Below are 21,918 nucleotides of genomic sequence, written 5' to 3' on the forward strand. Positions count from 1 at the left end.
TAGCGAGGCAAAAGTTTTTGCTTACCCCGAATGTTAAGATGCTTGGTCGAGAGCCAGGCACGATCACCCGGTGCATAGGAGGGGGCAGGTGAACGATGCCTATCCGCTTGTGTTTTTGTCCAGGACTGCGCAGCCAATAGATGAGACACAATCGAGTCGCGTATAGCAACCAGTGTGTCTCTTGTAGATTTTGCAGCAGGGATCTGGTCCAGTGAAGGTAGGACATGTGGAAGAATCCTTGGGTGTACACCATACAATGCGTAAAACGGAGAACAACCTGTTGAAGAGTGCCGAGAGTTATTGTAAGCAAATTCCGCGGTTCCCAGAACGGACAACCAGTCGGTCTGATGTTGTAAGCACAGACAACGAAGGTACTGTTCCATGGTGCCATTGGTGCGTTCGGTTTGACCGTCCGTTTGAGGGTGGTAGGATGACGAGAGCCGTGCATCTATGCCCAAGGAATGGGTAAGGGCTTTCCAGAACCGTGAGGTAAACTGGGTGCCCCGATCGGAAATCATGATTGTGGGAAGACCAAAAAAACGCACCACATGATCAAAGAATAGTTTAGCCAACAATGGAGCAGTAGGTTGTCCAGAACATGGTATAAACCGTGCCATTTTTGTGAAAACATCCACAACCACAAGTACAGTTGTCATCCCCCTGACCGAAGGGAGTTCCACCACGAAATCGAGAGTAACCGTATGCCACGGATGTGGTGGGAGAGGCATTTTCATCAATAGACCGAAAGGTTTCCCAGGTTGTCTCTTGCATTGAATACACACTGCACACTTGGACACGTACGAATTAGAATCCTTCTTCATACCCGGCCACCAGCACCATCGGTGTAATAGGTCATATGTTTTAAGCTGACCAGGGTGCGCAGCCAACGGGGTATCATGTGCCCATTCCAAGGCCTTCCGTCTGGTTTGGTCGTCAGGTAAATACAAAAGCCCATGAACATAAGGAAGACCCGTAACGATTTGGGCATCTAAGGTATTGAGAAAGGAAGCATGATCTTTGGTCCACTGTCGTACTCGGTCAAGGAAGGAGGCGGAGACCGAACAGACACATACCACAGAACCTGAGGGCAATATAGGTGATACCGAGTCCTGGGTGTTAAAATCAGTACCGACACGGGATAAGGCATCCGCCTTCCCATGTAGAAGGCCAGGGCGATAAGTAACTGTGAAATCGAAAAGTGTGAAGAACAAATGCCAACGTATTTGACAGGCATTGGTACATTTTGCATGCGAAAGAGCTTGAAGGTTCCGATGGTCGGAGTACACCGTGATGGTGTGTCGAGCACCCAGGAGATGGTGTCTCCACTCCTTGAAAGCTGCTCGAATTGCCAGAAACTCTCTCTCCATGACGGTGTAGTTGCGTTCAGCCGGAGATAGTTTTCGGGAGAAATAGGCCACCGGATGTAACCGTTGTGTAGCAGGGCAGATCTGAGACAAGATGGCCCCCACCGCTATCGCGGAGGCATCCGCCTCCACTATGAAAGGGAGAGAGGAGTTCGGGTGTTGCAGAACAGGAGCTGTAGTGAAGGCCTTTTTTAATGACTCAAAGGCCGACTGGGCTTCGTTGTCCCAAACAAAGGGGACCTTGGGACTAGTGAGACGGGTAAGAGGTGCCACTATTTCAGAGAAGGAGGCAATAAAACGTCTGTAGAAATTTGAAAAACCCAGAAAAGACTGGAGCGCTTTTACTGAGTCCGGAACTGGCCAGTCCATTACAGCTTTGACTTTGGAAGTACACATGAGCACCCCTTTTGCCGAGATCTGAAACCCTAAGAATTCGACTGAGGTGGCGTGGAACACACATTTCTCTAGTTTAGCATAGAGGGAGTGAGTCCGCAAACGCCGCAATACGGAGCGAACATGTTGGATGTGTTGAGCGAGTGAATCCGAGAATATCAGGATATCGTCTAAGTAGATCACCACATAACAATCCAGCATGTCTCCAAAGATGTCATTAACAAAGTGCTGAAAAGTGGCGGGGGCGTTACAAAGCCCAAAGGGCATGACGCAGTATTCGTAGAGCCCAAACTTCGTCTTCAAAGCGGTTTTCCATTCATCACCGCTTCGCATTCTGACCAAATTATATGCCCCTCTGAGATCTAATTTGGTAAAAATGGTGGAAGATGTCATCTTATCAAGTAGTTCCGTTATGAGAGGTAGCGGGTACTGGTTCTTGATCGTTATTTTGTTCAAGGCCCTGTAATCTACGCAAGGGCGTAGGTCCCCCTCCTTTTTTGGCACAAAGAATATGGGAGAGGCAGCAGGGGACCGGGAAGGTCGAATATGACCCAGACGCAATGCATTATCCACATACCCTTTTAGATGTTCCTCTTCTTTGATGGTTAAGGAGTAGACACGACCGTGAGGCACCACTGCCCCAGGTACCAAGTCAATGGGGCAGTCGTAACAACGGTGTGGGGGCAATATCTCTGATAGTCCCTTGTCAAAGATATCGGAAAATTCTTTGTATACCATCGGCAGTTCGGGCGTTGGATCCTTTAGCGTGGCATTAATGTAGGGGACATTAGACAATAAAGCCAAACAAGGAGAAGCAGGCGACATATCCGGGTTTTGAAAACCATGTTGGTTACAAAACGCGGAAGAAAAATGCACCGTCCGTTGGACCCAGTCAATTACAGGGTTGTGAGTCCGAAGCCAGGGAAGACCAAGAATGATCCCAAATTGAGGGGCCGAAATAAGGTCAAACACTATATGTTCAGTGTGGCCTTCTTGGGTGGACATGCAAAGCGGGATTGTCTGTTCCGTTACCCATCCGGATACCAGACGAGAACCGTCTACAGCATGCACCTCCTCAGGTCTAGCCTTAGGGACTACCATTACACCATGGCATCGAGCTAACTGTATATCCATGTAGTTACCGTTAGCCCCCGAATCAATCATGACTGGTTTGGTGAAAGGCTCAACACCCGGGATCACAAAATACATTGCCAGATAGATGTGCGAGGAGGGAGGACATTGTTCCGAGCCATCCATTTGGTGACTCATCCTTAGGGCTCGGCTTAAGGACGAGTCTTGGCGTTTCCCGCCGTCTTGATAGGTCGCTTAGGGCATACACGGATGAAGTGACCGGACTGGCCACAATAGAAACATAAATTATTAACCATACGCCGTTCACGTTCGGCTTTGATTAATGGACCTCTGATAGCCCCTATTTGCATCGGTTCGACTTCTCCTGAAGAGGTAGAAGGGGGGCTTTCTGCCTTGGCTGAAAGATGAAGATCAGGGACACGCCTTTCGCCACGTCTCTGCCGTAACCTAGCATCGACCTGCAAAACCAAGTCTACCAGTTCCGGAAAACCGGACGGTAGAGCCGGTACCACTGATAAAGCGTCTTTTAATTCTTCTGAAAGTCCCTTATAGAAGACGGCTGCTTTCTTTTGTTCGGGCCAGGTAGTTTCCGCTGCCAACTGATTAAAGCGGGCAAGGTAGGATATAAGGTCCGATTTGCCTTGGCTGATAGCAAGGAACTCGAGATCGGAAGTCTGTGCTTTGTAACGCATATCGAATACACTATTCATGGACTGAATAAGGGTATCGAAATCATACAAGGCTGGGTTGTTGGCTTCGAGCAACAGGTTAGCCCAAGCTGCTGCTGTTCCTCCCAAATGGGAAAGAAGGAACGCTGCTTTAGTAACAGCATCAGGAAATGCCAGCGGCCGACACAGAAAATGCAGACGGCACTGATTAATGAAGGTCCGATATGTTTTCGGATCTCCAAAAAAGCGTTCCGGAGGGGCCAAAGGGAAAGGTCCCGGAAGAACAATGGGGGCTGAAGCAGGAGGTGGAACTTGGGGCGAAGGAGGGGCTGCTGCAATAGCATCACCAAACTCCTCATCGGGTGGTAGTGGCTGCACGAAACTCTGTAGTACATCCATGCGCTGATGGAGGGTCGCATGTGCTGATGCCATGTCGGTACGTAAAGCCGCAAAGGCTTGCAGCAAGGCAGCCATTTGATCGGCTCCGGCTTCCATGACCGACAGGCAAAAAATTGGCTCCTAAATCTGTCACAGATTAGACAAATTTTATAAAGGATACAGCCGTGTAAAGGATACAGTCGGTATTCACTTTCGGGGAGCCCTTCCGTTCTGGGGTATCTTGAACGTGCAGCGAACCAGATTCTTCCGGGACACCTTGCGCGTGATGCTAAACAAGACTTCCCCCCCCCCCCAAGAGCGTAGCCTGTAGGAATTTAATAATAACTAACAGGCCAGGGGCTTGGGCGAAAAGGCAGGAGCAGCGACAACAGAGCTAAGGGAACAAACAAAAAACAATGGTTCAAGAGAGCAACTAAGTTTACCCGAAATGCAGCAACCAGCCACCCACAATTACCCTCTCTTACCTGCTGAGCTAGAGAGAAATCCCACAACCTTTTGTGAGTCCAAGGCACTCTACGACAACCAGGCGATGCAGGAGGAAGGTTCCAGTTGGTAAGAGTTAGTGTAGAGGTCCACCTAACCCGAACGGCACGAGGGCGCAGCTAATGTCCAAAAGCAATACCTTATTCCATTCAGCAAAGCGTCCTTGTAGTGAAGGTGAGCGATCCAAATAGTGACCAGTAGAATCAGGAGAGCGTTCATATAGTCACGTTGATGCGTGGAAAAAGAAGGGGAAGTAGGAAGTCCGTGATGATAGGGATCAGAGGGGACAAATGGAGCTTTAGCTAGAAATTCAGTGGTGAGAAACAAATCCGAAAACGTCACAACAAACAGGAGTAGGAGAGAGCAGTCCGTTATACAAAGCCAGGAGTTCGAGTGCCAAAGGGAAAACAGGAGGGGGTTTTGTCGCCAGAAATAGTAAGGGCTGAGACGTATAGAATAATCCTTAAAGCATGAGCCGGGTCTAGGAGGTTCAGGAAACAGGATAACATGAATCGGGCGCTTAAACTAACTGCTTAGTTTTAGGAGCACCTATTGCATGGACCGGCTTAGTTAAATACGATTAGCATTCCCAGGACGTGAGACGCGTTGCCGGCGTGTCACGTGATCGTAAAAAGTGGGGATGCTGGGAAATGTAGTGCGGCGTGTCCCGCGGCTTGGATTTAGTCGCCAAGGCAACTTCCACCTGGAAACGGACGTCCCTAGTCGTCCGTGTGCAGGAAAGCGGGGCATGACAACACCCCTCTTTGCCTTCAGAGAAGTTACAGAACTAGAAACCTCTGCTCTACTCAAAAACATCAAACCTTCCATTTGCAAGGGAGACATATGCCCTCCCACTATCATCAAAGAGTGCTCAGAAGCCCTCACCCCCATCATCACAGCTTTCATCAATGCCTCCTTCTCCTTAGGAACCGTACCTCATTGCCTGAAAGAGTCTTGGGTTCGCTCACTCTTAAAAAAACCCTCCTTAGATCCCACCTCCCCCAGCAACTATCGCCCCATCACCACCGTCCCCTTCCTCCTCAAAATCCTTGATAAAGCAGCCCACAACCAAATTCAGCAATACATTGAGACCCACTCTATCCTAGGCAGAAGACAATCGGGCTTTTGCAAAGGCCATGGGACCGAAACTGCCCTACTAGATTTAAAAAATCAAATCACCAAAATAATGGACACAGGCAAACCTGCTCTCCTCCTGCTACTCGACCTCTCCGCGGCATTTGACTTAGTGGACCATGACATCCTCACATCTCACCTATTTAATGCAGCCCACTTCTCCCTTAAAGCAACCTCTTGGATCACCTCCTTTCTAGAAGGCCGAGCCATGAAGGTGTACTCTGACCAGGCCAATGCTCCTCCGACCACCATAAATTGCGGAGTCCCACAAGGGTCATGCACTGCACCGACCCTATATAACCTCTTCACTAAACCCCTCTTCGACCTACTGGACTCTCTTGGCATAGCTTATACCAACTATGCCGATGACACACAAGTCCTCCTCCCCCTCACTGGAGACTATGCCCAAGACATAGAAGCCCTCCTTACCATTTTACTCCACGATCCAGGCATGGATGGCGATCAACGGCCTCTGTCTTAACGGAGACAAAACAGAGATCATCATCCTGGCCCCCAGCGAAATCCTCTCCAAGCTCAGCCAAGACTATTCACACATAACCATCGACAACACCAACATACCCGTCTCCACTGCTGTGAAGACCCTAGGAGTATATTTAGACGCTACTCTCTCCATGACAAGACAGGTCAACGCCATCTCCTCCTCCTCCTCACTGACCACCAAACTCATCTTCGCAATAAAACCCTATCTTACCACTCCCAACTGCCTCTCCATTGCTAGAGCCACCATAGGAGCCAGGCTAGACTATTGCAACGCCCTCTTAGCTGGCACTTCAACCCAATACCTAAATAAACTCCAAACAGTGCAAAACAATGCGCTCCGCGCTGCCCTGCACATCCCCAAATTCGACCATGTGTCGCAGGCCAGAAGAAATGCTCATTGGCTCCCAGTTAAAGAAAGAATTAACTTCAAAGTACTCTCCCTCACACACAAATGTATCAATCATACCGCTCCCTCCTACCTAGCAGAAACCATCACCAGGAAATCCTCCCTTCGTCCTATAAGAACCCCCCATGACAACCAACTCCGGGTTCCCACCATAAGAAGAGCTAAAGCTGGAGGCATTGGCTTCCCACACATAGCACCTAAGCTCTGGAACAACCTCCCTAACTCTCTTAGAGCGGAACCTTCACTGTTTTCCTTTCGGAAATCCCTCAAAACCTTGCTCTTCACATAATCACCTCCTACCCTCCCCTCCGACATAAATGACATATGTTTAAACGCCATGATGTCTGCACTGCTAAGTTTGTAACTAAAACATGTTACTGTAAATCTAATGCCTTGTAAACGTATATTTCTAAAACATATACCGTAACTCAAAATGCCTGTAAACTTTAACAACCTTCCTTCTGTAACCAGCCAATTTGCTTATATGTAACAGCGCCACGATGCCCACGGGCTGAGCGTGCGCTTTATAAATATGAATAAATAAATAAATAAATGCCATGTAGTTCCAAATATTGCCTCATCTCATTAGACACTAACTAAACACAGTTGTCGGATATAATAATCTTGGGGTATTCTTCTCAAAGAAACAGTTTTTCTAATTAATCAATCACTACACCAAATGTCACGCACTCTACGAATTCAACTTTGAACCCCGAGAGGCCTAGTCCACCACAACTATGACAAACCTATTCTCTCTCCCCAACATTGGCATTGGACCCATAAAGTTAATGCCATTTTTCTTTCCATGCGTTATTAGGAACTTCCACACTAGCGCTTTCCACCTTTAGGGTCTTAAGAGACTTGTCACTTGGAGAACATAGGATGCACTGCCCCACCTCAATGTTTTCCATGGCTTCCATTCCTGTCTACCACAATCTGTATTTTAGTCTCCCTTTAGATAAGCTTTTTCCCAAATGACCTCTGTGGGCGCGCTTGGTCAGTTCACCCCGTAATGAAAAAGGAGGCATCATCATCTCCCTCAGGCAAGTCCCTATTCAGAAATACTCAATTCATCTCTAAATCTATAATAAGGCGATTTCAACGCTTCTACTGGCTTGTATCCTGGATCCATGTATACCATAGCCGACCTCGTCTCAAGGTCCTCACTCACAGGGTGCAACCAAACCTTTTTAGAGAAAACATTGCTTACAGTTTTGTTTATTTGAGCTATCCACTCCTCTATGTCGCCCGTGGGATCAGCACTGTCAGAGTGGCCCTAGAAAGGCAATCAGCAACGAAGTTACACATCCCCCGGAACATATTCTACAATGAAGTTGTAACTATAGAGTTGCTAACCAATTCGCAATCCTAGGAGTTGCTAACCCTGAACCTTTCATGGTAACAAATCAGCCAAGGGCTTATGATCTCTCCTCTCCTTGTAGGGTATACCCCAAACATATGTTAAGAAATACAGAGAGTCCCAACAGCATGCCAGGCTTTCCCGCTCTATAGTGGAATATCTGGATTCAATGTCAATTAAGTTCAAGCAAAAGCCACTGGTACTGCCTTACCCCTCCTAATCTGACTCAGCACCGATGCCAGATACATCTGCATCGACTGATACAATGGTTTCAGCAGCCGGGTCAAACCTGTAAAACATGAGAGCATTGGCTATTTCCCCTTTACGTCTCTTAAATGCACCTTCTTCTTCTACCTGCCCCCACCTGAATTCCATCCTGTCCCTTAACAAGGAACGTAAAGGCTCACTTTTTACCACCAGATTCTCCAGAAACTTGGAATAAAATTGAATTACACCTAAACGTGTTTTAACTCATCTTTGTAAGAAGGTGACTTAAGTTTAACAATAACATCCACCATTTCAGGACGTGGTACCAATTCCCAATGCCATGCCCAAACGCACTCTTGAATCTTGAACCCACATCCGTGGCAAATTCTTCTGCTCTGTTCTCCCCCACCAATCTCACTTGTAATTCCTTGCCAGGATGCAATTCAATGCCTAACTTCCCTTGGTGACGCCACCCCAATAAGTAATGCCTTTACTGACCGCTTACATTTTCCCTTTTCTTGTCCTGTCCCCATAGGCAATATCTCCCCACACCAAACTGATTATGTCTGTTTTCCCACCACCAAATGCACGTGGCCGTATATCAGTGTTGTGGAGCACATGGCCTTTCTCACCCAAAAACTCCTTGTACTTGTTTTCAGAAATAATGGTATAAGGAGACCCTGAATCAGCTAGACCCTTCAACATACCCCCTGCCAATATGATTTCCACTTTGGGGGGGAATGTATTCTTCATCGTCCTCTTCAATCACCCCCCACAATGGTACCAATCTTATTTGCCCACTCTCCCTTCTCCTCCCCGGCAAACTGCAAAATGCCCCATGATGCCCTCATAGCTGGGCACTCTTTTGCGTTCATGGAACGTGTGTTGAACCCACACCTGGTACATTGCCCCTTCCGGTTTTCATGTTTAAATATATTGTTGTCACTGGTAGTTGTGGGCCACCCACCGCCATAGGTAATCCTACCGTGCTTGTATGCCTTTTTCATGCCACTGTTGTTTCCCATGCCCACCTGTATTTTCACCCACATTTTCTACAATGCCCTGTACGAACTCCTTATTGCCTCTTGACCTTACCTCCTTAAGGCACATGCTAGTTAATTCCGTACCTTTGGCCATCATCAAGGCCCCGATTAAGGTTGGATTCTTTGCCTGCCACAACCGTTCCTGTATATTGGGGTTTCACGTATGCAACATTAACAGGTCTCTAATATACTCCTCCTCATGCCTTATGAACTTGCATGATGCCAATAATACCCTGAGGTCGGCCACAAAAGGGTCCACGGCTTCCCCCAGACCCTGTCTCTTTGGAAAAAACATGTACCTTTCCAACACAATATTGGTTTGTTTCCCAAACTGTACCTGAAATATTTTCATAGCCATGCCATATAAACCCTCACCATCCCCTCTACTCCCATTCGCACCCAAATCATCGACTACATCTGGAAGTTTTTTGATTATCCTCACTGCTTCTACACATAAGGGTAGAACATTTCTGTTCATCAGAATACCTTTCAGCCCCAGTTGTCACAAAGTAAAATTTAAATAAATCTCTCCAATCTTCCCATGGAATTGGTGGTTTTCCAGGTGTAGCCAAAACATGGGTGGAGGCTCTAAGTTATGCATGGTGTATGACTTCTCGGAAGATCAGCCACCTGCCTCAACAATCTTCAGATGGGCGATCTCCCACTGTCACTTCTGGATGGAGTCGGGACAGTCACACACAGAGTGCAAACCCTCTGACAATGGATAATGTCCTTCCTAGTCTCCCAAGGGTGTAATCTCTGTAGCTGTTGATGCTGCATGCAGAAATGTATGCCAGCTAAAAGAGGGTTGCTCCGCTAGTGATATATTGCCTGTATCCCAGCAGTCTTCAGACAGGAGTACCTCCACTGTCCCTTTCGGATGGAGACAGGACTGTCCCCTCACATGCCACAACTAATACAAGACAACACACTGCCCGAAGAGTGTAAAACTAGTTGCAGTGTTCCAACTAAGTATTCCTGCTCACAATCTGGCCCAAACACAGGCGGAGCTGTTCCCGTCTTCCAAGATGAAGTAAAAATAAGTAACCTGTAATTCAATTAAAGAGCCAAAGGAGGGCGCAGTCATGGCTTCTGGCAGGGAATCAGTACATGAAAGCTTCCTCATGGCGTTAGGGTCACACGACATCGACCCCTTTCCTCGCGTTAATAACGTGACACACAGTATGCGTCTCACTTCAGGGTTAATCCCAGATGATGGAACCGGGACCATTAAAGGTGCGGTGCAGACCAGTCCGGGTATTGCCTGAGACCCATCCGCTCCTGCCACACCAAAGGCCACTTAGGAGGTCCGCTTCAGCATGCAGGTCAGGAGGTCCTGTCCCGGCTCTACACAAGCGCTGTGTCGGGGATCTGCCTCTACGGATCCTGCGGAATGCCTCCTGCTCTTGATACTGACCCGCTACTGGAGTTTCTTCTCACCAGCTCGTCCTTCCTCGTTGCCACAAGGAAGTAAATAAGGACGAGGGTGCAACTGAAGAAAAGTAGCTCATTCCATGACACATATTATAATGGAATATAAGACCCCCGTCAGCAATGGCAAGGTCACCTGAAATGACCATTGTCCAGAAGTCAGTGACAGTTGCTGACCTCTGACGCTAAGCTACGTAATGGCCTCGGGTACGCGAGGTGAGACAATGATGCCCCCCCCCCCCCCTAACCGAGGCATGCAACACTATACAACAGTTTTGCAGCTTCTGTATCTCGTTACTTCTGACAGAGCGCGCACTTCTGTCTACTGAAAGCATTATTCCCCTTTTACTTGGCTTCAGCTTTTAGTCTTTTTGGGCAGTTTGTTGATTGTATGTTAATGTTAAAGGTATTTGTACCGCGCACCGTCACCACCGAAGTGGTCCCCATGCGCTCCGTACAGTGAGCTAAATCATGGCCATTTCCTCACACAAATTATTTCCAAGAGGGCAGCATGCTTTTGCTTTATGTCCCCAGTGCTACTGCTGTGCACAAGACCCACTGTATCTCTTATTTGGGAATCCTTTCGTGAGCTCAGTTGTTCAGAGGCTGAGGGGCTGTGGTGGGCACATTAACCCACTGTGCTATGATGTTCTGTACCATTATGTTAAAACAGCAGCAATGCATTCATTAGTGTGTGTTTGTGTTCAGCTCAATACATGTACTATGTTGTCCGTGTAGTGTGCTTGTGTGATCATGGCATGCCTGTCGTTTTTCCTCGGCTAGCAGCTGTCTTCTGTGTGTGGCTGTGGCACAGTTGGCACTGGTCCTTACCTGATGGTGGTTCTTCAGTTTGGTGGGTTACTGGTAGGCATCGAGCTTCACTGCATCACAGTGATCCTCTTCCTTCAGCCCATGCGGTGCCTTGATGTCGAAAAGTTATTCCAGGTACTGTCTGCTGACATAGCAGTGCCACAAATACATTGGGCCTAATTACGAGTTTGCCGGTCCGGAAGCAAGGGGGTCTGTAAGCTCAAACCGGCACCCTTGTTTCCGGACCGGCCTACTATGGGTTTGCCTGCCAGGGCCACTGCACCCAACAGGTCTGCCCTGCCGGGTGCAGCGGCCAGAGTAGGCAGACTCTTCACGGAAGCGCCGGCACCGCTAGCAACAGTGCCAGCGCTTCCGAGTACCCAATCCTATAGTGTCCTATGGGACTCCACGGGAATGGGGACTAACATTTTACTGGCGTCCTCATAGCTGGACAAGCATGGGAATGGCAAGCATTGTTGCTGCCTCCACGCTTTTAATTACTAATTGATGGAAATGTTCCCAGGAATCTCAAACCTAGTGCTAACATAACATTTGTTTTGATATTGCATGTTCTTGGACTTTCACATTTATTGCATTCCACTGTTACTAATGACAGCTACAACAGCAGGGTTTACCTTTTTGACATGTGGGCGGGGTGTGTGGGCAGAGCCGTGTGCAAATGGATAGTCTTGTTTGGCTACGGGTGTTGCATACATCTCGGGGTTTTTGATTTTCAAATGTAGGCAGGTATGTTTATATCTCAAATGATGGATGATTTTGAAATGGAAAAGGCTGCATGAACGATGAAGCAGTAATGATTTACTGTAGGTGAGTTACAGGTGGCTGTGCAGCACTTTTGCAGTGAGAAAGTAGTCTTTTCAGCATACATGTCTTAGCTCTGCCTTTCCCTCCCAAACCATCCATTAAGCCTTTCTCCTGTGTATGTGATGGTGGGGGCTGAGAGAGGCAGATCTTTCTTTGGATATTTCGATTATATATTTTCTTGTCATGTAAATGCTTGTAGTATTTCATTTAGATCATTCCTATTGTACATAAATTAATCATATGATAATGTTTGCTTTCCCCAGGATGAATACATTATTGGTGGGAAGCTGGGTTCAGCAAAAAGTGAGGATCACGGGCTACAAAAGGTAAATAACTGCTGTGATGTATGTCTGCCTCTATATACGTTGTTCTTTGTGTCTGATGTGGCTTGTCTCATGGCCTGCATACTCGTGCCGTCCTTGCCTCCTCTTCCTTCCTGTCCAGTATCCTCCCCCCCCCATCGTGCCCTGTGGGTGCGCTAGGAACCAATAGTGGCCCTGGCATTTGTTTTCAAAGTGCCCCAAGTTGCAAAGAAGCATAACCAGCAATCCCAACCCCCAACGGAGCATAACCAGCAATCCCAATCCCCAACGGAGAGTAACCAGCAATCCCAACCCCCAACGGAGCATAACCTGCAATCCCATCCCCCAACGGAGCATAACCAGCAATCCCAACCCCCAACGGAGCATAACCAGCAATCCCATCCCCCAACGGAGCATAACCAGCAATCCCATCCCCCAACAGAGCATAACCAGCAATCCCAACCCCCAACGGAGCATAACCAGCAATCCCAATCCCCAACGGAGAGTAACCAGCAATCCCAACCCCCAACGGAGCATAACCTGCAATCCCATCCCCCAACGGAGCATAACCAGCAATCCCAACCCCCAACGGAGCATAACCAGCAATCCCATCCCCCAACGGAGCATAACCAGCAATCCCATCCCCCAACAGAGCATAACCAGCAATCCCAACCCCCAACGGAGAATAACCAGCAATCCCAACCCCCAACGGAGCATAACCAGCAATCCCATCCCCCAACGGAGCATAACCAGCAATCCCAACCCCCAACGGAGCATAACCAGCAATCCCAACCCCCAACGGAGAATAACCAGCAATCCCAACCCCCAACGGAGCATAACCAGCAATCCCATCCCCCAACGGAGCATAACCAGCAATCCCAACCCCCAACGGAGCATAACCAGCAATCCCAACCCCCAACGGAGCATAACCAGCAATCCCAACCCCCAACGGAGAATAACCAGCAATCCCAACCCCCAACGGAGCATAACCAGCAATCCCATCCCCCAACGGAGCATAACCAGCAATCCCAACCCCCAACGGAGCATAACCAGCAATCCCATCCCCCAACGGAGCATAACCAGCAATCCCATCCCCCAACGGAGCATAACCAGCAATCCCAACGCCCAACGGAGCATAACCAGCAATCCCAACCCCCAACGGAGCATAACCAGCAATCCCAACCCCCAACGGAGCATAACCAGCAATCCCAACGCCCAACGGAGCATAACCAGCAATCCCAACCCCCAACGGAGCATAACCAGCAATCCCAACGCCCAACGGAGCATAACCAGCAATCCCAACGCCCAACGGAGCATAACCAGCAATCCCAACCCCCAACGGAGCATAACCAGCAATCCCAACCCCCAACGGAGCATAACCAGCAATCCCAACGCCCAACGGAGCATAACCAGCAATCCCAACCCCCAACAGAGCATAACCAGCAATCCCAACCCCCAAAGGAGCATAACCAGCAATCCCAACCCCCAACAGAGCATAACCAGCAATCCCAATCCCCCACAGAGCATAACCAGCAATCCCATCCCCCAATGGAGAGTTTAGATGGGGGTAAAAGTGTGGATTTTAAAGCACATTTATCCATAAACCGTGATTAAAGTCATGTTAAACTTATTTTAGGACCCCTTGCTGACAAATTTCTTTCCACCCAATCAAAAGAAGAAATGTACAGACCGACAGTTCTCTTTCCCCCTTCTCTATTACTTGCACCCATCACAAAAAAATACCTTGATGTGCTTGCCCCAAGAATAACTGGTCCCCGCTCCCTTCTCCCCATCACAAACCATAACTTGATGTGCTAGCCCCAAGAATCTCTGTTCCCCCACCCCCTTATCCCCATCACAAACCATACCTTGATATGCTTGCCCCAAGAATCTCTGGTCCCCGCTCCCTTCTCCCCATCACAAACCATACCTTGATGTGCTTGCCCCAAGAATCTCTGGTCCCCGCTCCCTTCTCCCGATCACAAACCATACCTTGATGTGCTTGCCCCAAGAATCTCTGGTCCCCACTCACTTCTCCCCATCACAAACCATAACTTGATGTGCTTGCCCCAAGAATCTCTGGTCCCCGCTCCCTTCTCCCCATCACAAACCATACCTTGATGTGCTTGCCCCAAGAATCTCTGGTCCCGCTCCCTTCTCCCCATCACAAACCATACCTTGATGTGCTTGCCCCAAGAATCTCTGGTCCCTACTCCCTTCTCCCCATCATAAACCATAACTTGATGTGCTAACCACAAGAATCTCTGGTCCCCCAACCCCTTATCCCCATCACAAACCATAACTTGATGTGCTAGCCCCAAGAATCTCTGGTCCACAATCCCATATCCACCCATAGCTTGATGTACTTGCCCCAATAATCTCTGGTCCACACTCCCTTCTCCCCATATCCACCCAAAGCTTGATATGCTGGCTACAAGAATCTCTGTTCCCTCTGCCTCCTGCACCCTTGTCACAACCCATAGCTTCATATCTGCATATGCTTGCCCCAAGAAACCCTATTCTGCCCACCCACTTCTCCTTATCACAACTCCTAGGGTATTATGCTGGCCCCAAGTATCCTTGTCCTCTCTCCCCTGCGCCCCTGTCGCTACCCATAGCTTGATATGCTGTCCCAAGAAATTCTGCTCCCCCCTCTCATCACAACCCAGAAACCAATCTCGGGATTAAGCGTGTTATAAATAACCTGCACTTCCACGATCCAAAAGTACAAGGCCTAGTAGAATCGTCATTGCCCCTTGCATTGTTGCGCTTTGAGACACACGTGTATAGGCGCATAATAAATAACCAATCAAAATAAAAACCCATTCGTTGATATGCTGGCCATAAAGGCCCTCATTACGAGTCCGGCGGTAGCCATGCCGGTAAAACCGGCAGTCTGCTGATGGACCCGGAGGGATTTACCGGCTCCGGACTTGCCGGAATTACCGGGGCATTGCAGCCCTGGTGATCCAATAATTCCAGAGCCGGCATTCTGTTACTCCCCATTCCCGTGGGGAATGGGGACATGGAAACACCAGCACCATGTGGTAATGGTGCCAGTGTTTTCACGTCTGTGTGCTGGCGGTAGCTGTTCCGCCCTCCAGGTCAGACCTGGTGGGCGGGGCGGCTCCCGCCCGCAGAACTCGTAGTTTGCCGGTCCGGAAAACTGCCGCTACGGCACCGTAAATTCCGGACCGGCAAACTTGGAATGAGGGCCTATGTCCTCTGTGCGCTCCTCTCATAACCTATTTCAATGCACTTGTATGTGATGGGAGAAACCCTGCAGCACCCCATACTCCACTGTTTGTTGCCTTTATTATTTATTTATTGTTATTTATCTGTTTCTCCTCGCTTCGCACTTTCCACTTCTCCCCCGTTCCATGCACTTTTCCCCTCCCCCTCTCCCATGCACTTGCGCATTCTCAATGTCACTGGGCCTAGTAAGATCGCTGTTTTGTTCTCCCCTGCTCCCCTCCCTTGCCTTGTCGCGCTCTGAAACACGAGCGCGATAGAAATAAAATATCGATATCAACCCAACCCACCACATATAAAAAGAAGCATTTTCGATTGCAATATTTTCAGCCGCAAGATAATGGGTCTTTACCATCTGATATCATATCTCTGAAAGATCCCTTGCTACCCCCCCACACTCATGCTGGACACATATTAAAGAACAGATGACTTTTCAAGTGCAACATCAGCATTCTAGAATGAGTGTGTTTGTGTTGTGGCATAGGCACAGGACCTGGTCTAATAATAGCAGGTTTAAGAAGGCAGGTGTATGTGGCTGTGGTATATATGTAGGCCAGGGGACCTGGTCTAATAATAGCAGGTACGAGGCAGGTGTACGGGCTGTAGTGTAGTGTAGATGTAGGGCACAGAGCAGGTACATATACCCCAGCATAGGCACAGGACCTGGTCTAATAATAGCAGGCACGAGGCTGGTGTACGGGCTGCAGTATAGATGTAGAGACACAGAGCAGATGCTTCTACCCCAGCATAGGCACAGTACCCAGTCTAATAATAGCAGGTACGAGGCAGGTGTACGGGCTGCAGTATAGATGTAGGGCACAGAGCAGGTACATCTACCCCAGCATAGGCACAGGACCCGGTCTAATAATAGCAGGTATGGGGCATAGCGTATGTAGAGGATATGGCAGCAACGTGCATGCCCTAGCATAAGAAGAACATATGGCAGCAACATGGAAGATACACATAGCGTAAGTAGAGGATATGGATTAGCAATGATCAGAAATGCTCACTTTCCTGAGAGAGTAGAAGAGAGCCAGGGGTTTCAAGTGGTGTTGCCATGACTGAGGCAAGACTTTGTGTGCAGTATATCTAAATGGCCACTATCATGCATGTTGCAACACTATAGCCATTTCAACATATAGCCATTGATACTTTTTGACCTAGAGAACTAAATCATTCATAGGAACTGAATGTTCTGGTCACCTTAGGTGCTCTCTGCACAGTTCGGTTGGTGTGGGGCTTTGCTGAGGATAAAGGTCATTGGCAGACTGGGGTGGGGTGCAGCGGGTAAAGGGCAACCATGTCAAGAGAATCTGCATCATCAAGAGAGAGAAAGAGACGGGTATAAGTAGGAGGAGGCATGTGGGATTGTAACCAGAGAGAGGCCGGGAGGGTGGATTAAAGAGAGTGGGATGGGAATGTTAGCAGGGAACAGGATGTGATGATAGTCGGGCAAAAGAGTGGGCCAAGGCAGAATGGGAGATCATTGAATGATAGAAGGAATGATATCCTGTCAATCATGCCATCCTGCTCAACCGTCTCCGTGATAACCTGGGCATCACTGGTCAGGCTCTGGCATGGCTGACTTCTTTCCTCTCCGACTGACCCTCCCAGGTCCAACTTGGGTCCTTCCTCTCTGATATCTTTATCTCTACTTGTGTCCCCCAGGGTTCTAACCTCTCTCCCTGTTTTTTCAACCAATGCCTGGCACTCCTTGCCCACCGCATCGCCGCTCTTTGCCCCAACTTTCAGTGCGATGTGGATAATACCCAGCTCATATTCAGGCTACCCTTGGCCTCCTCCTCTCCTTCCCTCATCTCCGATTGTCTGTCTGCCATCCATGAGTGGTGTGCCGCCAATGACCTCTGCCTTAACGCCAGTAAGACTGAGATTGTACTCATCGGCACACCCGCTCCCTCCTTCCCTGCAGCTCTATGGCTGGCCTCTCTTGGCCCTCTTCCTGCTCCCACCCTCAAGTCAGAAAACCTCGGAGTCATGTTCGACTCCACACTCTCCTTCTCTCCTCACATCTCTGACGTCTCTAAGAAGTCACACTACCAGCTGTACCGCCTCAGAGGTATCCTTCCTTTCCTCTCCTTCCCCCAGAAGCTCAATGTTTCCAGAGCCCTGGTCCTCTCTAGGCTGGATTATTGTAACAGCCTCTATCTAGATCTACCTGCCTCTACTCTCTGCCCTCTGCAACAGATACAGAATAGGACTGCAAGTCTTGTCCTTGGCCTCAAGCCCAGGGATCGTATCTCTCCAGGACTGAAATCTCTTCACTGGCTCCCAGTGGCTGCGAGGATTAAGTTCGAAACCCTCTGCATTGTCCACAAGGCCTTCTGGGGCCAGGGGCCAAAATACCTTCAACTCTCACTTCCTAGATATCTACCTTCTTGAGCTCTTCGCTCATCCTCATCCAACTCCCTCAGGGTCAGTCGCTTCTCCAAGCGACGAGTTGGTGGTAGATCTCTTTCTTCGGCTGGCGCCTCCCTCTGGAACAGCCTTCCTGCCTCCCTGAAACTTGAGGAGAACCATCTCCGGTTCCAGAAGCACCTCAAAACCTTCCTCTTTGCCTCTGCTTTCTCTCTACCTCTCCCCTGTTGAATCCCTGGCTGAAAAGGCACTGGCTACCTGGCCACCTCTTCAGATTCTCGGGCCCAGACCCCTCCAGTTGCCCACCTGCACTGCCTCCCTGGCAACCCCGGCACCTGTGGACTGTTTTCTGTATCCCTACAGTCCCCCTACCAGCACTCATGTCTGCACTTACCTTGCACTTGCCACCTGCTGCTGTTTTATTTATCTATTTTTTCCTACTTTCCCATGTACTGCACTTTTCCCTTTCCCCTGCACTTTTCCCTTTCCCCCTCCCCATGCACTTGCGCGATCTAAATGATACCTGGCCTAGTAGGAACGTTGTTCTGTCTTCCCTTTGTTCCCCCTCACCTGCCACGTTGCGTCTTGAAACACTTGTGTATAGGCGCGTTATAAATGCTATATCATATCATATACAGTGGCACCACTTTACAGAAAACATCAACATTTATAGATCATGCCTGTGTGGTGCACAGCACCATATAGGCATGATCTATTAATTTTGATAGCGGTCTTGCAATCCAGGCTTCCAGATCTCCTAGAGCCTTCTTCCGCCAGCTTGCCGTCCCTTCTTCTCACTGGGAACCTTCTGGTGTCTCCCACAGCGTGCTGGTCTCCTCTCCTTCTCTCCTGTACACGGCACCATCTCTTGCAGTTCCTCCTGGGAAGACTGAGCATGGTACAAAGTCCTTCTTCGCTTTTTATCTCATAGTTGGCGTTGCCTATCCCAGATTATCTGGTCTGCTCACTTTGGGTCCACAGGGTGCTCGCCAGTACTCTGTGCCTCTTCCTCGTCACAGTACTGAATTGACACGTTTCCCAGGAGTCAACAGTGCTCTTCTTCATCTTGGTATTTTGTACATGGACTCTTCTTGGGTAATCCCTACTCTGGCTCGTACCAGTACTTGTTAACGCAGTGGAAGTGTCTACCTTACACAGGTACATGGAAGTCTAGGGAACTGTGGGACCCAGTGTTAGGGTAAGAGAATGAGGGAGGTGGGGCAAGGGTGGGGTATACTGCGTTTCTCCTGTGGTGTTGTCCCTCATCCCATAAGGGTTATACCTCCCCATGTGATCCTCCTACGGTGCACCACCCCCAGGGGGACTATTGTACTCTGGCTGCACTGCCCTGGCCCCACGCAATCCTCCTACGGTTCACCACCCCCCAGGGGGACTATTGTACTGTGGCTGTACTGCCCTGGCCCCATGTGATCCTCCCACGGTGCACCACCCCCAGGGGGACTATTATACTGTGGCTGCACTGCCCTGGCCCCATGTGATCCTCCCACGGTGCACCACCCCCAGGGGGATTATTGTACTGTGGATGCACTCCCCTGGCCCCATGTGATCATCCCACAGTGCACCACCCCCAGGGGGACTATTGTACTGTGGCTGTACTGCCCTGGCCCCATGTGATCCTCCCCTGGTACACCACCCCCCAGGGGGACTATTGTACTGTGGCTGTACTGGCCTGGCCCCATGTGATCCACCTTGGGTGCACCACCCCCAGGGGGACTATTGTACTGTGGTTGCACTGCCCTGGCCCCATGTGATCCTCCCACGGTGCTCCACCCCCAGGGGGACTATTGTACTGTGGCTGCACTGCCCTGGCCCCATGTGATCCTCCCACAGTGCACCACCCCCCAGGGGGACTATTGTACTGTGGCTGTACTGCCCTGGCCCCATGTGATCCACCTTGGGTGCACCACCCCCGGGGGGACTATTGTACTGTGGCTGCACTGCCCTGGCCCCATGTGATCCTCCCACGGTGCACCACCCCAGTGGGACTATTGTACTGTGGCTGCACTGCCCTGGCCCCATGCGATCCTCCTTCATTGCACCACCCCCAGGGGGACTATTGTACTGTGGCTGCACTGACCTGGCCCCATGTGATCCTCCCACGGTGCACCACCCCCAGGGGGACTATTGTACTGTGGCTGCACTGCCCTGGCCCCATGTGATCCTCCCACGGTGCACCACCCCCAGGGGGACTTTTGTACTGTGGCTGCACTGCCCTGGCCCCATGTGATCCTCCCACGGTGCACCACCCCCAGGGGGACTATTGTACTGTGGTTGCACTGCCCTGGCCCCATGTGACCCTCCCACGGTGCACCACCCCAGAGGGACTATTGTACTGTGGCTGCACTGCCCTGGCCCCATGTGATCCTCCTTCGGTGCACCACCCCCGGGGGGACTATTGTAATGTGGCTGCACTGCCCTGGCCCCATGTGATCCTCCCACGGTGCACCACCCCCCAGGGGGACTATTGTACTGTGGCTGTACTGCCCTGGCCCCATGTGATCCACCTTCGGTGCACCACCCCCGGGGGGACTATTGTACTGTGCCTGCTCTGCCCTAGCCCCATGTGATCCTCCCACGGTGCACCACCCCCAGGAGGACTATTGTACTGTGGCTGCACTGCCCTGGCCCCATGTGATCCTCCTTCGTTGCCTCCACCCCCAGGGGGACTATTGTACTGTGGCTGCACTGCCCTGGCCCCATGTGATCCTCCCACGGTGCACCACCCCCAGGGGGACTATTGTGCTGTGGCTGCACTGCCCTGGCCCCATGTGATCCTCCCACGGTGCACCACCCCCAGGGGAATTTTGTACTGTGGCTGCACTGCCCTGGCCCCCTGTGATCCTCCCACGGTGCACCACCCCCAGGGGGACTATTGTACTGTGGCTGCACTGCCCTGGCCCCATGTGATCCTCCCACGGTGCACCACCCCCAGGGGGACTAGTGTACGGTGGCTGCACTGCTCTGGCCCCATGTGATCCTTCTTCGGTGCACCACCCCCGGGGGGACTATTGTAATGTGGCTGCACTGCCCTTGCCCCATGTGATCCTCCCACGGTGCACCACCCCCCAGGGGGACTATTGTACTGTGGCTGTACTGCTCTGGCCCCATGTGATCCTCCTTCGTTGCACCACCCCCAGGGCGACTATTGTACTGTGGCTGCACTGCTCTAGCCCCATGTAATCCTCCCACGGTGCACCGCCCCCAGGGGGACTATTGTACTCTGGCTGCACTGCCCTGGCCCCATGTGATCCTCCCACGGTGCACCACCCCCAGGGGGACTTTTGTACTGTGGCTGCACTGCCCTGGCCCCATGTGATCCTCCCACGGTGCACCACCCCCAGGGGGACTATTGTACTGTGGCTGCACTGCCCTGGCCCCATGTGATCCTCCCACGGTGCACCACCCCCAGGGGGACTATTGTACTGTGGCTGCACTGCCCTGGCCCCATGTGATCCACCTTGGGTGCACCACCCCCAGGGGGACTATTGTACTGTGGCTGCACTGCCCTGGCCCAATGTGATCCTCCCACGGTGCACCACACCCAGGGGGACTAGTGTACTGTGGCTGCACTGCCCTGGCCCCATGGAAGGGTCCTCCCCTATGGGAGAAGGGACGACATCCACCGATTTGTCACACCCATCATTGGTTACACCATCTCTAACACGAGCAGTGAACCCAAGGGTGGAAAACGTATTCAAGCCTGTACAGTAGGGGCCATGTAAAACCTGATTCTCTTGTTGTCACCACAACAAACAAAAGAGCATGCTTGCTACTGTCCAACGCTGAGAAACCACCATATTAGGAGTACAAAAGATGATATGCTCTGGCAAAAGAGTAACTACTTCCGGAGC

The 21,918-nt window shown here is 50.4% G+C and overlaps 1 long non-coding RNA gene across 1 annotated transcript in view; it reads left to right on the forward strand.

The window, feature by feature from the left end:
* LOC138511128 (uncharacterized) overlaps nt 1-21,918 on the forward strand; it is a 51,576-nt gene that overhangs the window by 8,039 nt on the left and 21,619 nt on the right. Inside the window, exon 2 of the long non-coding RNA XR_011280573.1 lies at nt 12,380-12,442. This is a non-coding gene — a long non-coding RNA (uncharacterized lncRNA). The remainder of the gene's footprint in view (nt 1-12,379; nt 12,443-21,918) is intronic.

This window comes from Ambystoma mexicanum, chromosome 6p, assembly GCF_040938575.1.
Source record: "Ambystoma mexicanum isolate Mex_15411 chromosome 6p, UKY_AmexF1_1, whole genome shotgun sequence".
Classification (NCBI taxonomy): Eukaryota; Metazoa; Chordata; class Amphibia; order Caudata; family Ambystomatidae; genus Ambystoma; species Ambystoma mexicanum.